We start from the raw sequence: 14,394 nt of genomic DNA, 5'->3' as shown, positions 1-14,394 counted from the left end.
TTCTTCTTTTGTGCTTTATTGGCGGATGGCAACCAACTTAAGGTACATTTACCGCCACCTACCAGAATGGAATGTGGTCATCAAAAATGTCAGAGGACAAATTAAATCACACACACGCGTGCGTGGGTGTGTATGTATATATATATATATATATTATATATATATATATATATATATATATATATATATATATATATATATATATATATATATATATATATATAGATACATACATGTAACCTGGTTGAATTTATATGTTGTTAGAATTTCTCAAAATGTTTTTCTTTGGTTATTTGTATGGGTTCCTACCTGACTGAAAATCTCTGTTATTGTTTTAACTGTGTTACTTTAAGAACGGAAGCCCCTCCCCTTTTGTTTCTTCCTCTGTGGTATTACCTTTAAAATGTTTGCGTCCCTTAGACCCTCCCCTTTTGTCATGTTGTCCTGTGGGAGAGGTGTGTATTATTTATTTTGTATCTAAATACATCCAGTTTATTTATAGATTTATTAAGTTAATTTCTGTTATGTACTTTTGTTTATGTAGGGCTTGAAGCGGGCAGCCTGTAACACGGTTATTTCTATTTGTTATTCTTGTCAGAATAAACCCTTTTAAAGGTGAACCACGGCCTGATCATTTAAAACCAGCACAACGCAGATCGGATCCGGTTACATATATACACTCCTGATCAAAATCTTAAGACCAGTCAAAAAATTGCAAGAATTTGCATTTTGCACTATTGAATCTTAAGAAGATTCTAAGTAGAGCTTCACAATGTTAAAAGAAAATATTAGTGCAAGAGACAAAAACATTTGAGCAGGGAATTTTCTGAAAACTGCATTTACACTCAAACATGATTTTTTCAGCTGATCAAAAGTTTAAGACCATAGTCTTTAAAAGCCAAAAGCTGTGCAAAAATCTGGATTCCATGTCATGTTCTGTGAAGTCTTTACACTGTCAAGACCTCCAGATGGCAAAAAAAAAAATTCACTGACTTTGAACGTGGCAGGATTGTTGAGCTGCATAAGCAAGGCCTCTCACAACGTGCCATTGCTGCTGAGGTTGGACGCAGTAAGACAGTCATTTTGCATTTTTAAATGATCCTGAGGGTTATGAAACAAAAAAGTCAAGCGGTAGACCCAAAAAAATTTCACCAGCTCTGAACCGCAGGATCCGATTGGCTGTCCATCAAGACAAGGGACGATCCTCTACCCAAATTAAAGCCATTACTGGTGCCGACTGCAGCCCGATAACCATCAGACGGCATCTGCAAGGGAAGGGCTTCAGAAACAAAAACGTCTTCAAAGGCCACGTCTTGTTCAACGCCACAGAATTGCCCGTTTGGACTTTGCAAGGGTGCACCAAACATGGGACATTGAAAGGTGGAAGAAAGTTGTCTTCTCTGATGAGAAAAAGTTTTGGCTTGATGATCCTGATGGCTTCCAACGTTACTGGCATAACAGAGAGATCCCACCTGAGATGTTTTCTACACGGCACAGTGGTGGGGGCGCCATCATGATTTGGGGTGCGTTTTCCTTCAATGGAACAATGGAGCTTCAGGTTGTGCAGGGGCGTCAAACAGCAGCTGGCTATGTGGAGATGTTGCAGCAGGCATCCCTCATGACTGAGGGCCCTCGTCTGTGTGGTAATGATTGGGTTTTTCAACAGGACAATGCTGCAGTTCACAACGCCCGCCTGACAAAGGAGTTCTTCCAAGAGAATAGCATCACTCTTTTGGACCATCCTGCATGTTCCCCGGATCTAAACCCAATTGAGAACATTTGGGGATGGATGGCAAGGGAAGTTTACGAAAATGGACATCAGTTCCAGACAGTGGATGCCCTTCGTGAAGCCATTTTCAACACTTGGAGCAATGTTCCCACTAGCCTCCTGGAAACACTGGCATCAAGCATGCCTAAACGATTGTTTGACGTCATCAACAAGAATGGTGAGCTACTCATTACTGAGTCCTTTTTTTGGCACTTTGATTTCTGTTTTGGGGGTTTTGGAGGTTTTTTGAGCTATGGTCTTAAACTTTTGATCAGCTGAAAAAATCATGTTTGAGTATAAATGCAGTTTTCAATTAATTCCCCGCTCAAATGTTTTTGTCTCTTATGCTGATTTCTTCTTTTAACATTGTGAAGCTCTACTTAGAACCTTCTTAAGATCCAATAATGCTAAATGCAAATTCTTGCAATTTTTTGACTGGTCTTAAGATTTTGATCAGGAGTGTATATATATGTGAGACAGTCCAGCACATAACAGCAGGGTGCAAGATACTGGCAGGAAAAGCGTACATGGAACGACATAACCAAGTGGCAAACATAGTGTACAGAAACATGTGTGCAGAATATGGACTGGAAACCCCGAGATCAAAGTGGGAAACACCCCCAAAGGTGGTGGAGAACGCCAGAGCTAAGATCCTGTGGGACTTCCAGATCCAGACAGACAGAATGGTAATGGCAAACCAACCAGACATTGTCGTAGTGGATAAACATCAGAGGAAAGCCGTTGTGGTAGATGTAGCAATAACAAGTGATTGCAACATTAGAAAAAAGGAGCATGAGAAACTGGAGAAATACCAGGGCCTCAGGGAGGAACTGGAGAGTGCCTGGAAGGTGAAGATCACAGTGGTGCCTGTGGTCATCGGGGCCCTCGGGGCAGTCACCCCCAAACTGGAGCAGTGGCTACAACAGATCCCAGGAACAGTATCAGACATCTCAGTCCAGAAATCTGCAGTACTTGGCACAGCCAAGATACCTTGCAGGACCCTCAAGCTCCCAGGCCTCTGGTAGAGGACCCGAGCTCAGAGGATAAGAACCACCCGCGGTGGGTGAGAAGGGAATTTTATATATATATACACATACATATATATACATTTTAAAAGATTTAACATAGAAAATCCTATTTCCTCTCTATTTAGTTTCAACTTTAAATACTGACGATCCTGTGAATACTTATTAGATTCTAATAAGACATGTTCCACTGTTTCCATCTGATTACAACAATTACAAGTCAAAGTTTTATGTTTCCCTATTCTGAAAAGAGAACTATAAAGTCCAGTCCATATCGCCACTATAAGTCAAGATATGACTACCTCTTCTTTCCGCCTTGCATTCATACAACTGTTACTCCCCACAGTCTTTTGAATTATACATAAATATCTGGTAGTATCATGATTATCCCATTGTTCCTGCCAAAGCTTAAGGATTTTATTTTGAATAATAGATTTCCCCTTACTTTTGCTGAAAGGAATACTTAAGTGACTAAAATCCTATTTCAGGGCCTGTTTAGCTAATGCATCTACTTTTTTATTTCCTTCTATACCTACATGTTTTGTTTGATCCAGACAAATCGAACAAAACATTTTTTATTATGTAGCTAAACTGATCAGTGATATATACTTAATAATATATCTAATCTATAAGATTAGATTTATGCGATATGATGATCAACAACCAGGATCAGACACTCGGGAGGGTGGGACCGGATCAATGGGTTCTGAGGAGGAATAAAGAAGTGAGTTCAGGGTGCCGAGGGAAAGGCAGTTCTGAGGTTCTTGGGTTTTACTTGCTGGCAGAGAGAGCGGAGCGGGGAGGGGTAAGGCACCACGGTGATGGAGAGGAGGAAGCGAGCAACTGCGGCATTGGAGAGTGGACAGGTCAGACAAGTCTTCAGGATGCAAGGGAGAGCTTGCCACGGGGTCTTGGAGATTACACCCAGCCACTTGGAGTCTGGACAGAACAGGTAACCAAAGGCTTCACGAAGGCGACACAAATAAAGACACTCTGGCACTGGGGTGTCTGCTTCATCTTCCTGAAGTACTCCTCCAGTCAAGGTAAGTGGCGGCAGGTGTGCAGGTAGAATCCACCAATCACGCCCACCGCGTGATTGCTGTTTATGAAGTTATGAAATAAACAAATTTGCTGCATTTTACTGGAAGAAAATTGTGTTGCGGAGGTTAAATAACATCTGTTTAACCTCTACAACAATCTAAAGTGGCTTGAAAGAATGAAAGACTCAAACAGCAGGATAACCCGCTGGTAGCTGGCAATGCAACCATTCCGGTTTGATGTTCATCACATTCCGGGGAAGCTGAACACTACTGCCGACTACCTGTCACGCTGGCCCATGGAGTTTCCAGAAGAGGGGGAGTGTGTGGAGGTTCCTCCATCTTTTTATGGAGAAGATGGAGTTAGTATTTCTTTTTTCAGTGTTAGTATTTAGTTAATGTTTTATATTGATAATATTTATATTGGTTATATCACTTTTTCTTTGATGGTGGGTTTTTGGTATTAAGTTGTTTACTAGATTGGGTGCACACATTTTAGTAAACGCTTGGTTTATTTAGAATATTAACTATTTTGTTTTTGGTTGAAATGAAGGACTGGCTGGGAGGAGTTGATTGTCTCAAACCAATAATTGGAACGAACCATCAGGCTGCGGGAAGCAGGGAATTTGATGTGGAAGACTCCTCCTCTTGCCCTATTGACATCTTCCTTTCGCTCTATTGTTATATTTATGGTGTTAGGTTGTTTTGTTTTATAGTTGTGTTAAAGTAAAATGTTGTGATTTGAATTTGTTATTTATGTTTATGTATTGGTTGTTTTTGTTTGTTCCCCCACCCCTCCTTGTGTGTGTGTGTGTAGGCTAGCCTTTGTGTATAAATTCCCCTGTGTGTTCATTGAGAAGAGTCAGTTAGTTTTGTTTGTTGAGTTGGTATGCTTTAGTTGATTATTTTTTGGGCCCATTTTTCTTATATTTCTTTTTGAAATTTGTTGTAAAAACATCTTTAAACTCTTTTGAAAAATTAAATGGTTATTTTTATATATGCCTTTGTCCTTGAGTTTGCTGGTCGGACCATCACAGTTGGTGTCAGAAGTGGGATCCTCCAGTTAAGGACAAAGGTATATTTCTTAATTTTTTCCATCACACAAATGCTGGAAAAAATTCTCTGATTTTTCTCTTCATAAGCATATGTTTGAGTAAAATGAACATTGTTCTTTTATTCTATGAATCACTGACATGTCTCTTAATTTTGTTTGTGAATGTATGTAAATAAGCAGTTAGATTTAGAAAACATACCAACAAATATCTTCTCATGGATCTTAGCCCTGCTGGGGGCTAAGCAGCAAATCCTAGCATTTCCCCTGCTAAGATGTCCATTGAAAAGTGTGAGGGCAGAAGACCTGACCATCTGGTTGTGTCTTGGGCCTATTTCTCACCACAAGTTAGCTCACTGGAAATCCCCTCAATAGACACTGTATAACTGTATATGTTTCCCTTATGAATTTGACCTCAGTGCACATAATGTCTATTTCCTTGGCTCAGGACACAGTGGGCCATGCCACACAGATTGTGCTGTTTCAGAAGTAGGTCATTACTACTGCACACATTTAAAAAAAAATGTTTAACCAATATGAATAATGAACAGAACATGGGTCAATTGTTATCAATCAGTGACATCCAATCTGTTTCTCAATTCCAAGCCTCAGGGAACACTGCCTTGCATGTTTTATACCTGACGTCTATAAAAGGGTGAAAAACAGCCTTCTGTCGCACTTAATAGAATGAAGAGAAGGTCCTGGAATCAGCTGTTCTGGAAAAGAGATAGCTAATATATGCAAGGTTGTGAGGTCTGGGATTGAGAAACACTGGACTGAACTGTTGTGAAGTGATGCTGACTATAAATTGATGAAGATATTCCTTTTTTTATTAATTATATTTACACCCTCTCAAGAAACTTTACAAATAAATTTTAACTGATTTAGCTCTGTCAACTTTCAAATGTAAAAGCGTGCAGACTTCTAACAACAGTTGGTTCTCTTCTGATGATCAGCACACATGCATATGAAGACAAGAGCTTAAAGCTCATCGCTGTCTATCTGGAGGACACAGCTACCATTGTTTGTAAGCTTCAGACTATAAACACTGTTTTTTTTCTGAGACTGAGAGTCAGTCTAACAAACTATAAAATAACTCAGGAGCAGACACTGCTGTGTGGACAGAATCTTAACAATGTTTTGCTGTTGGTGAAGACACTTTGACTTCTCATAATAATATATCTGCAGCATCTAAACTCAGCAAGCTGATCTCTCACCATTGTTTCATCATCATCATCGCCACCCAGCCATGGGATACAGTGCACCATTGTCTTTGCCTGCTGTTGTCACAACAACCCAGTGTGAGCTCGCCCTCGCAGTGAACATAGTTACAGTGAACCAAACAGAACATGGTGCCTCATTTAGTCTGAGACAAGCTATGTCTGATTGCTTCTGGTCTGAACCATTGTGGCCTGGAATCTATGGAACAAACAGACATATTTACAGGTAGAATCTCCTTCTACATTTAATACTACAGTGCATTTAAATACATGTTTGTGCAGGAGCTGCTTCCACACATGGTGAATATGCCAGGTATGTGACCCAGGGGCACTATATAGGTGGGAAAAGTTATGACAATTCCAAGGGCCCCTGACCAAGAGGGGCACTTTTTTTTGTTGATGTTGTTGTTCATAGAAATTTTAAAAAATGGGGCCCTGTCAATTACAAAATTAATTTTATTGTGTTTTCCAAAATGGTTTTTATGAGTAAAAATTAAATATTATCCCAAAATGCCCCTGGATTTGCATGTATGGCACAGTAATCTGTGAAAAATCTATTTCCTTGGCCTTCTCCCAGTGGTTCTTTCCTGCTTGGAACACTTGATGAGTAGGGTTAGGGTTGTAGCAGTCAGTACAAGACAAGAATGACTGTGGCAGTCACTATGCTGCTAAGAAAAATACGTAAAAATAAAGTTGGGTTTAAATAAATAAAAGAAAATTAGGTTTTCAAAAAATATGAAGAGAGAGAAAGGTAAAAGTGTCAATTTTGTACCTTGTTTTTCCCTGAGAGGTGAGTAGACTGTGAGATTATCAATCATACAGCATAGTTAACTTAGATACTGTTTGCCTCCATTTCACTAACATTTAATGAATTAAAGAAAGAAATTACTAAAATATTCATATATTTAACTTGTCCCTGAACCTTTTTATCACACTTAACAGATGAGTCAGTCAACAGCAGCTTTAACCCACGTCCCTCCTGACCTATCCTTTCGTAAGTGAAATTAGAGCTGCACTATGTAACTTATAAAAATATATTTTTTTTACATATTTGTTAAATCTTCTATTATATTGTAACAGTATGGCACAGTAATCTGTGAAAAATCTATTTCCTTGGCCTTCTCCCAGTGCTATCTAGAAACAACTAATAAGAGACAGGAGAGTTTTAGTGTTGTCAATCTCATGTGGCTGCTATGCTGGAGCCAACACAGCTTGTTGTGGATGCTCAGTCTCGTTAGCATAGCTACCAATGACAGCAATAAACATTTTTCTCGTAATGATAAGTTGTTTCTCCACCTTTAGCACATTTAGCAGTGAATGAATGAGGTTCATAGACAGCACTAAGACCGACCTACTGGTTCTGATTGGTTGTTTTGGTTAGGACGTTGCATTTCTTTAACTAGCAATAGTAGGTTAGGGAGGAGGTGGAGGAGATTGATTGTTTTCACAGATTATCTCTCTCATAACAAACTGTCACAACATGGTGACAGCTTTAATAAATATGGAATAAACATTTTTTTATTAAAGTGAAATTTCAGTAATCTAAAACGAATAGAAAAAAATTAAGCAACCTACTTGCAATACTGCATGTAAAATTCATGAGCAGTAAATATTGTCTTAGTATCAGTACTAGACCAAAGAAAGCAAGGTAGTTGCAAGCTTTTAAAATTGTGACGCTTTTATTGGGTCAGATTACAAAATTTGTAACAGTAGCTGCATGGGGGGATTTAATTTTGCATGTGTGTGTGATGGGGCCTCCAGATGGGTCGTAATGGGAGTGTGACTGTTCATCCCTGATTACTTGATTTCTTTGAATAGTCTTTAGCATTTCTTTCAGCCTCATCTTTTGATCTTTTGACTAAACTTTTTTTATTTTTTGAAATCTTACATGCATGTCTTTTGTAAGGACACAACATTCCTCTAATTGTGTTGGCTACATAATGACTTGAAGGGCTCTCTTTGTATGTGAACCAAATTCTTGTCTAATCATTCACTGGGCCTTGATTTGCTCTCTGGCTCTGGCCTTGGATGTTTGTGTCTTTTGTTAATGGAGCTGGCAGCCCCTGTCGCTGCACCAGTAATTAGACAGTGCCATTCATTCAGAAACAAAAGGGCTATGGCTACACTAAGGTTGTGATGTTGAACAAGATGCTCACTGACCTTCCCCCAACTGCTACCAGGACTGTTTCTGGGGAATGAGACAACATGATGGGAGGACCTGGATTACTGGCCAGGACAAACTCCCTTAAAGCTTCCTAGACTTAGCCAGTTTTTCTGTTGCATTGTAGAAAAGGATGTTCCCAACTTTGGCTATATACCAGAGGACAAAGACAGAAATCCTAAAGACCTATGGGATGTTTCATGACCTATTCTGGTCAAAAATGGTCATTATGACCACTCAGAGAAAGTGACTGACTATGTATTTCTTTCTCAAACACTTTGGTAGGATGTAATAAAAAAGTGTTTTAACCTCATTTTAACTTTATTTTCTGTATTTCATTTTAATTTGATCTAAAGTTGGATCAAATTTAGATGTTAATGTTTTCCTATATAGCACATGATAGTAATTCGACACTGTTGAATTATAGTCAGAATGGTTGATTTTTGGTTGAAGTCGACAACTGACGTTTAATGATTGTTTAATGGATCAACCATTAAACAATCATCCAATTCAAGCCAAGTAACTAATGTTGAAAATGTGTCATTGAATCAATGTTGTTTTGTGGTTGAAATCTAATGAATCAAATGCCAGTGTCTAATCAACATCTGATCAATGTTTAATCAACGTATGCTGTTTTGTCGCACCCCATCCCCTGTTCTCCTTCTCATCGGAGCTCTGGGTTATCATGTTTTAAATTAAGCACTGTTGAGGACACTGGGTAGTGATTCCTTTCTTTACATCTATCCCCACTATTTACATGCCTGGGATGTCCCAACAACACAGCCACTTCGCTGTTGGCCTTTTTGCAAAAAATGTTACTTCAATGTTAAATTATGGTGACCATAAAGGTTAAATTTATGGTAAAGGTTGATAACTGAAAAAAAATGTAATTCTAGCCAATTAACTAATGTTGAAAAGATGTTATTGAATCAATGTTGTTTTCTGGTCGAATTCTATTGATTGAATTGCCAATGTATAATCCTGTTTTTCATACCACTCCTCAAGGCACACTGCCCTGCAAGTTTTAGGCATTTCCCTAATTCAGCATACATGATTTTAATTGGAGGCTGATAAACAGGCTTTTGCTGAATTGCACTCATGCAGGTCAGTTTGAGGATCAGTGTTGGAAAAAACTGCAAATCAATTGTAAATACAAGTATGATGTTTTTTCCATCCCTCGTCATCCCCTTTCCCTCTCCTCCACTCACCCTTTCCTGGGGGGTGAGTGGGGTGCTCTTTTCACCCCTCCGATCACTGTCCTTGAGGCCACCAACATAAAATGTTCTGACCCTGGTGGGGGTTAATCATGTTTCAAATATACTACATGGGCTGCATGGTGTAGCTTGGTCTTCTGTGTCTGGTGTTTCTGAGGCCCCTCAGTCAGTCATGCAGGCACTGCAGCAGTGCCAGTCTGCCTACTCACAAGAGCCTTGGAGTAGTTCTGGAAGGGTTAAGGTCAGGGGTAAAAAGGGCCTTCAGATTCCTGGTGGAGTCATAAAAATTGTGGCTGCCACATGTTCTGATGGGTTTTCAGGCTCTACTATTCTGTTTGAGCCATTAGAGTCTGGATTTGTTTGCTTTCCCTGCCTTGGTTCAGGTAATTAGGGGTACATCTTATGTGCCCATTATTAATGTTAGTTCGACTGAGGCAACAGTGCGGAGGTATATACCTCCGCACTGTTGTTGGCACACTAAATGTTAATGTTGTTATTCTCCCTGCATAAATTACTGAAGTCCCAGCAAAAGTAGCCACAATGGTGTTCCAGGTGTTCCTTTGGGCTGTTTAAATGGAACCAAATGCTTTTTTGGGCTCTGTAAAGCGCCCAGCACATTCCAGTGGTTAACGCAACGGACAGAACAGACAGACAAGGACAGAATTTCTCTGGGGATCAACAGTGTCAGTCTGTCCTGTTATATTTTGATGACATTGTTGTCTTCACTTCAAGTGTGGATCAACATCTGGAGCACTTTAAAGTGTGTCAAGAAAATCCAAGATCATCCCACTTCCCTATGCTGGAGATTTTAGTTAACAGCAACAATAAATAAAGTTGTCTTTAAAATTAGTCACACAAGTGATATCTAGATCCAACAGTAGACCCAGACTTCAATTAAATAAATCTGGTTGTGTGTGTTGTTTTTGTCTCTGGCAAACTTAGCTTTAATTATACTTATTTTTTCTATCTAATCATGAGAAATCATAGTCAGAGAGAGAGATGAGACAGGAAGAGCAGGTTTCCTGAAAAATGAGGAAGTAAGTTTCCAGCTTGCAGATGTATAAAAATAGCTGAGACTATTCCTTTTTTCAAAGCATGAAAGTTGTAAAGGATGAAATCTAAACATTTTGAGTAATTAGATAAGATTTAAAGTAAAGTATTTATATTAATATTGGTTGACTTAAAACAATACTTAAATTTACACTTACACTTGTGGGAACACTTACAAGTAAAACAAGTAACTGTAACTTTGGTATCAAATACACCGCTCAAAAAATGAATAACACTCAAATAACACATCCTAGATCTGAATGAATGAAATACATATGAAAACAATTTCCACCTCTTGTCTATTCCATTTGCACAACAGCAGGCGATATTGATTGTCAATCAGTGTTGCTTTCTAAGTGGACAGTTTGATTTCACAGAAGTTTGATTTACTTGGAGTTATATTGTGTTGTTTGAGTGTTCCCTTTATTTTTTTGAGCAGTATAATTACAGTAATAGATTGTTCTTGGGTTCTTTAGAACATCTGTAATAACTCACGTTATGATTATCATAAGAGTAATAAGTTATGGTGATCATAAAATTTTAAATGAATGCTAAATCAAAGAAACTAAAAGGGTTATGAATGTAATTTTGACATTGAACTTGAAATGGAGTAAAACATGTAAATGCAATTAAAGATCACAGATGATGTGTTAGAGGTAGATAGTAGGTGAAAGGTTAGGGGTAAAATGGGAACTAACGGAAGAGCAGAGATGACCAACGCCTTATTTGGAGATAGATGGTTGAACAACTTAAACGTTTCAAGGAAAAGCCAAGGGAGGATTGTTGAGCAATCCTGAGACATTAGCACAGACATCAGGATAAAAATGTCTCTAAGACTGTGATGGATATGGATCATCTGTCCAAGCAGTCAGCCAATGAAACAGGCACAGCAACAGTGTTATCCAATGCAAATGCACCAAAAGGGTGAATAAACCCTATAAAAGGTGAGAGCAAAAGAGGAATCTTTGGTTGGATCCTCCAAGCAGCTTCAAGCCAAAACGGAGATGGACAAAGAACTCTGCAGCTGAAGAAGAGCTGGGGCCACAGAGCTGAAGAGTGTCCTGTGGATCGGGACCAATCTGTCTGCCCCGCAACATGTGGCTTCAAATCACACTTCTCTCATCAACTGGGATCAGACCCCAAAGACTCCAAGGAAAAGATGAAGATCAAGGCAAAGATAAAGACCCAAGTCCTGTGTGACCTCACCATCGACGCGGAGATAAAAGCTCATCAGACCAACAGAGATCCCTGCCTTCGTCAATCAACCTCCTCCTCCCGCTGCAACACCTTCTTCATCATCGAGCCATTTCTGGGATTCGAAACACCAAACTTTGTCCGTCTGTCATTTTGGGGTTTAGACGTCTTGCCCACATGCAGAACACCACAGGAGAAGAAAGTTAGTTTAAGATATTTATTACAATAATAACGCAATGATCCGGGTCCAACGGGGTATCACGGCGGTGGTAGCTCACTACAACACAGCCGAGAGAAATGATGAGTTCAGGTGTCGTCGGAAATTGTATAGTGTGAGAAAAAAACTTCTTTAGTTTGCTTACCTGAGCAGGAATGTCCCCTTTCTTTGGGGTTTTGTCAGTGGCAGGTTGCAGGAAGTGGAGCACGGCAGCAAGATGCAGGACACTAAGGTCGCGGTGGAGGGCGGCAGGTTAGTCGGAGGTCGGTGACAGAGTCTGACTGCCCACCAGAGGAGACTGGATGCTTGAGATCCAATGGAGATAAGGGGGATGAGACTCAGGCAACCAGTGTGTAATGACCATGGCGTCACAAGGGAGGCTTAACCATAAGCCTGTGTTGAGTTCTTCGGGAAGTTCAAAGAAACAACTCGGAAGTGTGCACCTGGAGAGCGCAGAAAAAACAAGAAAAGCTCAGAATAACGCAGAGGTAAGACTCAGAGGCTAGCTCCAAGGGGCTCAGAGTACCATGTGATGATAACACTCAGGCGTCGACGTGTTGGCAGCCATATCCCTATATCCTCCAGATGATGATGAGTAAACACCGACAGGTGCGCCGAATGATGAGCACGCCCCTCCAGGCAAGTGTATCTGGTGTTATCTTGTGGCCAATGTGGTGGCCGGCAGCAGAATCAAAACAAACAAAAATAAGAACCTCCCAGAACATGACACCACCTCCCCTTTAACAGTTGCCAACTGGCGGCCGAGAAGAGCTGGACGGGAGTGAAGACTGGTCATCATCAATGAGCGAGGGATCCAGAATAAACAACCCAGGAAACCAGGACCGATCCTCCGGACCGTATCCCTCCCAATCATCGAGGTACTGCGAACCACGACCCCGTCGACGGGAGGCCATGATTCGGCGGGCAGAGTAGGCCGGGTGGCCATCAACGAAGCGGGCGGGAGCAGGGGGCTCGGAAAAAGGGCTCAGAGTGCTAGTCCGGACCAGTTTGATTTGGGAGACGTGGAGAGTAGGGTGGACTCGCAGGGAAGCTGGAAGGCGAAGACGGACTGCAGACGGACTGATGGTGCTTTCAATGACAAACGGGCCAATGAACCTGGGGGAGAGTTACTTTGATATGGATTTCAGGGGAATGTTCCGAGATGAAAGCCAAACCTGTTGTCCGGGGGCATAACTTGGAGCGGGTGTCTGTCTACGATCTGCCAGACACTTGTTCTGGTCAGCGGTGTTGTTGAGGGGGTTGACAGTATTTCTCCAGACGTTCAGGCAGCGGCGGATGCGGTGTTGAACCAACGAGACGGAGATGCTCTTCTCATCGGTGGAGAGTAGTGGCGGTTGCTAGCCTAGAGATGCTTCAAAAGGAGACAGACCCATGGCAGTAGAAACATGTAAATTATGAGCATACTCTACCCAGGGAAGAAACTGACTCCAGTCAGTGGGGCTGGTTGATGAGAAACCACGGAGAGTGGATTCCAACTACTGGTTCATGAATTCGGTCTGACCATTAGTTTGTGGATGAAAACCAGAAGTTAGCCTTACCTTGGCTCCCAGCGAAGCACAGAAAACCTTCCATACTTGTGAGACAAATTGAGGTTCTCGATCAGACAAATCTCCTGTGGGATCCCATGCAGACAGAAAACATATTTGACGAGGAATTGTGTGGTTTGAAAAGCTGTGGGGAGTTTTCTGAGAGGAATCAAATGACAGGCTTTAGAAAAACGGTCAATAACAGTGAATATAGTGGTGAAACCCTTAGACATGGGTAAGTCGTTGACAAAATCAATGGATATATAGGACCAGGGTCGTTTGGGAATAAATAACGGCTGAAGGAGACCAGAGGGGGGATAGATGGGAGGCTTTATTTCTCGAGCAAACGGTACAGGCTAAAACAAACTCCTTAACGTCCTTATGGATGGACGGCCACAAGAAACTGCAGTTAATAAGTGCGATGGTACGACTGATCCCTGGGTGCCCAAAAAACCTGGATGAATGAATCCAATGAATAAAACGGGCTCGGACTGCTGAGGGAACATAACTCCTTTGAGGTGGACACGAGGGGGTGTTCGGTTTGGACTGCTGTGCTTGCTTGATGAGATCTTCTATCTCCCAAGTGACTGTAGCTAAAGTGCAGCTAGGCGGTTGAATGGTGGCGGGATCCTATTCTGCATCATCTGGGGAACATAAGCGAGACAGAGCATCAGGCTTTACATTGCAAGAGCCTGGGCGGTACAAAATGGACAGATTAAATCAGGAGAAAAATAGGGACCAGTGGGATTGACGGGGATTAAGACATTTTGCGGACTGGATGTATGACAGATGAATTATTTCTTTGGGTCGGGTTGAATTAACATGGGGGCGTTGGAAAACGGAGACTTGAGTGATTGAAACGCCATCTTCACCTCCGAAGTCCAGTTAAAAGGGGTCTTAGTGGACGTGA

This window comes from Poeciliopsis prolifica, unplaced genomic scaffold, assembly GCF_027474105.1.
Source record: "Poeciliopsis prolifica strain line A6 unplaced genomic scaffold, Auburn_PproV2 SCAFFOLD089, whole genome shotgun sequence".
NCBI lineage: Eukaryota > Metazoa > Chordata > Actinopteri > Cyprinodontiformes > Poeciliidae > Poeciliopsis > Poeciliopsis prolifica.
This window is presented reverse-complemented; position numbering follows the sequence as displayed.